This window comes from Gouania willdenowi, unplaced genomic scaffold (assembly GCF_900634775.1).
Source record: "Gouania willdenowi unplaced genomic scaffold, fGouWil2.1 scaffold_258_arrow_ctg1, whole genome shotgun sequence".
Lineage (NCBI taxonomy): Eukaryota > Metazoa > Chordata > Actinopteri > Blenniiformes > Gobiesocidae > Gouania > Gouania willdenowi.
In genome coordinates this window covers 641,952-646,815 of record NW_021145015.1, presented here as the reverse complement: position 1 = coordinate 646,815, position 4,864 = coordinate 641,952, and positions in this window count along the sequence as shown.

The following is a 4,864-nucleotide window of genomic DNA, read 5'->3' as shown; positions in this document are numbered from 1 at the left end:
CACAGGGCGGCGGATCTGCAAAAGTCCGAGTTTCTGGTGTTTAGGAGAAGCAGTTCATCCATTTTATTTGCCGGTGAGCGGACATTCGCCAGGTGAATGGATGGAAGCGCAGTGCGTAATCCCCGCTGTCTCAGTTTGACGAGCGCGCCTGCTCGTTTACCCCGTCTGCGTCTGCGGCGTCTCCTGCAAATTCCATAGAGAGCTGCTGCCCCTCCGGTGAGAATCTCTGCATAACTTTCTGGTTCAATGAGAACCGGTGAAAAAAGATCAGCAGAGGACTGTCCAACTTGTAATAGTTCTTCTCTGGTGAAAGAGACCAGAAAAGGGGAGCAATAAACTACAAAAATAAAGAAAAACACAACAACTACGAGAGAGCGCAGTACCGAGGCGACCATCCGCGGCGCCATCTTGTAGATGTTTGGACCACAAAGCAGAACAGAGATAGGAACTAATTACTGGTAAAAAGCCCTTGTAACGCTTCAGAATTTAAGAATCACCCAACACTTCAGATGAACCTCCAAAAACCTGCAGCAACCTTGTCATGTGTGTTTGTGTGATTTGTCAGTATTTGTAACAGGAATAAATATTTGCTCCCTGGTAAAGACAGTAGCTCTAATAACAGGTAAAATGATAAACTGGTGATATTACAGCCTGTGAATGCAGTACAGGGACACATTTACTCCTCCTCCAGGTCCTAGTGCCAGCCCTCCGGTGAAGCCTGTTCTGTTTACCGTGTTTATCGAGGTCAGTGTGTGTTTAATAAGTCTGTGTGTCCGTGTGAAAGTCTGCATGTTTATGCCTCTGTCCATCCACTCTTTTCATTATATTCATGTCTTTTAAGGCTCATAGTAATTAAATAGTCTGGGCTGCCGCCATCTTGAATTATGTCATCACCAGTGCGTCATCTCCGCAAGTCGCGCAAGTGCAACATGATCCGAATGAACTTAAAGCAGCTTTAACCAAGTTAAGTGTTTACAAGAAAGTATTAAAATCGGAATAAACCAGCCATTTAATTCAGATTTAAGTTTAATTCAGAATTAAATTGGCATTAGGAATGAACTGTTTACAAGGTCAGGTTAAAGAGAAATTAAATCTCTAATGTAAACGTGGCCACTGAGGATCTAGATGTTCTCAGATGTTCTTCATGTCTCATGGATGTCTAGTGACTGGCTGCTGGGTGGCTTCACTGCACTCTGTAGCTCCACTAGAGGGCAGCACTGTGCTATATCCACTCCTCTATGTTCAGCCTCTGTGTGGATAAGAAGTGCTGCTTTAAAGAGAGCTATTCTACTACTGAATATGAACAGGAGCTGCTTTCTTCCACACATTCAAACCTGCTTGTACAAATGGAACTTTGGCTGTGGATTCTTCTCGCTGCTTTTTGCTTCGGTAACATACAGACTGTACATGTTTGTCTCTGAAACATTTGAATACATTGATGAACTCTTCATGGTACGCTTTGGATTCAATGTTAAATTCCTTTGGAGCTGACTGGTCTCTCCTTCTGGATGTTCTGTTCTTCCACAGAGTGTAAAGGAGAGGAGAAAGTCACACAGCCACCAGGAGATGTTATTCTGACTCAAGGACAAACTGCTACACTTAATTGTACTTTTACCACCACTGACTCAACCCCTTATTTGTTCTGGTACAAACAAGAAGTGAACAGTTACCCAAAGTTTATTCTGAGACGTTCACGTTATGTAGCAGATAATTCTCCAGAGTTTGTGAAGGACAGATTTGATGCTGAGCTCAAAGACAGCTCTGTTCCTCTGATGATTCAGGATCTTCATGTGTGTGACTCTGCTGTGTACTACTGTGCTCTGAGGCCCACAGTGACAGGAAACCACCAACGTCTGGACAAAAAGCTATGGAGCATATGTATGTATGTATGTATGTATGTATGTATGTATGTATACAGCATGTATGAACAATAACATCCATTAAAAGAAAATGTAGGTTTACATTCACTTTGTTCCTTCTTGTTTTGTACATTTAAGCAATATCACACTTAATGTTGTGCTGAAATATCAGTACTGGTGTGATTCAGTCGTAGACAGTGTTTGGAATAACAGCGTTTAAAATAACAGCGTGTGTGTGTGTGTGTGTGTGTGTGTGTGTGTGTGTGTGTGTGAGTCTACCTTTGTCCATCTAAACCCTGTGAAAGGCATAAAACAAGAATCACATCTTATTATACGTAGGCACTGTTACAGAGCTCTGCTTATCAGAGTTTTTGGTATGAGACCTTGAGCAGAGACTGTTTGTTGCTGGCACTGTGAATACAGCACAATCTGTCTGTACTGTGGGTAATCTAATCTAACATGACTCAGCAAAGGACCAACGTCTCTGTTCAAAAGAACAACAATATAATGCAGTCATTGTGTATAAACACATGACAAATTGTACACATGAACACATTTGATGATATGATTAATATAATAATTGCCATAACACTTTCCTGTTGGTTTCACATGTTAAAGTGACATCATGAGGAGGAGGGACTTCCTGTACAAAAGGACAGAAGCTGGTTGTCAGCATGAGAAAGAAGTCAGAGTTTCCAACAGTTTAGTTTGAGCACTGCTCAGCTTGTTTGTTTGGGACATGATGGTTTTAGTCTCACTACTGCTTCTCCACATATTCACGGGTAAGTCCAGTTCATCTCTGCACATCTGCTCATTATTGCTGCTTCAAAGTTAGCAAAGGCCTTAAAGTGAAACATACCAACTTAAAGAGTTTTCTCTGTTCCTGTAGAAATCATGTGTGAAGAACTCAAAGCAGTCAGCACTGAAGTGAACACTTTAACAGGAGACACACTGACTCTGTCCTACAATTACAACAAAATATCTGGAGATTATTTTTTCTGGTACAAACAAGATCCTGGAAAAGCACCAGAATTTCTTATTTCTCACTCAACATCAGGAGTTGTGGGTGAAGCTGCTGTTGATGGACTGAAGATCAATGTGAAGACAAACCAACTCCAAATGATCATCTCCTCTGCTGCACTGTCACACTCTGCTGTGTATTACTGTGCTGTGAGGCCCACAGTGACAGCAAACACACAATCCCTGTACAACAACCTGACAGCTGCTCAGTCACACTGACACATCCAACACACACCTTCATACAGTTCACACACTGTTACGCTCAGCCTAGGAGCCACTGAACGACACATGAACACGTCATCCTTTACCAGCCTCAAGCAGCACGCCAACACATCTTTTCCAAACTGGGCTATTTATTTTGAGCCACATAAGAAAAATAATAAGTACCAAACTGGGTTACGCAGAACCCACAAATAAAAGAACATAAGTTTCCTAGCCAACTGGTCCAAACTGAAGAAAACGTATCACCGTTTCGGTCTTGCTGTGAAGCTGTCAAACGGTCAGCTGTCAAAGGGCAGAAGGACGTGCTGCGTGCTGGTTGGAGCGTGGGTATAGGATGACCCGCCCTCTGAACCACCTCTGGGACACCATACGTCATCTGGGTCTTTTAGTAGCCGCCCTCCACCGAAGCTCAGCCAATCCGAAGTGGACCCGTTATTCACAGACCACGTAGGTTGGGCTGTTGATAGAGAGACACCCCCCCCCAGCGCACAACACAGAAACACAAGTAGCACACAAACAAAACTGATATACGACAACAGTCGTAACACCCCCTTCCCTAAGAATTAAACACTCCTGAAGAGTTTAATTTAAAGAGGACCGAGAAAGAGCATCAGCCAACACATTTTCTGTGCCCTTCTTATGAAGAATGTTGACATTATAATCTTGTAAAAGAAGGGACCACCGCATAAGGCGTTGGTTTGAATTCCTCATCCGCGAAAGGAAAACGAGGGGGTTGTGGTCAGTGAAAACCTGTACGGGCTGGGAACTCGATCCTACATAGACCTCAAAATTCTGAAGGGTTAACAACATAGCGAGGGCCTCCTTCTCGATAGTACTGTAGTGTACCTGGTGTTTGTTAAACTTTTTCGAGAAGTAGCAAATAGGATGGTCGACTTCGTTTTCATCTGTTTGCAAAAGGACAGCACCAGCACCGCACATACTGGCGTCCACTTCCAACTTAAAAGGGCGATCAAAGTTAGGTGCAGCCAACACAGGAGAACTACACAAAAGAGCCTTGGCGGACTCGAAAGAAGTCTGACACTCAGGGGACCAGACAAACTTTTTCAACGGACTAACTAAAGCTGTGAGAGGGGCGACAACTTCTGAGAAATTTCGACAAAATCCTCTATAGTAACCACACATTCCCAGGAATCGGCGCAGCGCCCGTTTTGACTGGGGAGCAGGAAAGTCAATCACAGCCTGTACTTTTGCGGCAACTGTGCGAACTTGACCATGACTTACTTGTTTTCCAAGATAAGTTACCTTTCCCTTACCGAATTCGCATTTAGCCAGATTAAGGGTAAGGGATGCGGCACTTAAACGAGTAAAAATCAGGGACAATGTTGCCACATGCTCCGCCCACGTGGTTGAGTAAGCAACAACATCGTCAAGATATGCTTCACAGTTGTCGATTCCAGCTAAAACTCTGCTCATCAATCGCTGGAATGTAGCAGGAGCATTCCTTAACCCAAATGGCATCACTGTATATTGGAGGAACGAATCAGGGGTGACGAAGGCAGAGATCTCAGAAGCACGAGGAGTTAATGGAACCTGCTAGTAACCTTTTAATAAGTCCAATTTAGTAACATATCTGGCAGAACCAACCCGATCTATGCAATCCTCCATTCGTGGTAATGGGTAGGAGTCGGGCTTTGTGACGGCATTTACCTTCCGGTAGTCATTACAAAAACGAGCAGTTTTGTCGGGTTTGGGAACTAAGACACACGGGGAGCTCCAGGCACTTACGCTTGGAACAGCTAACC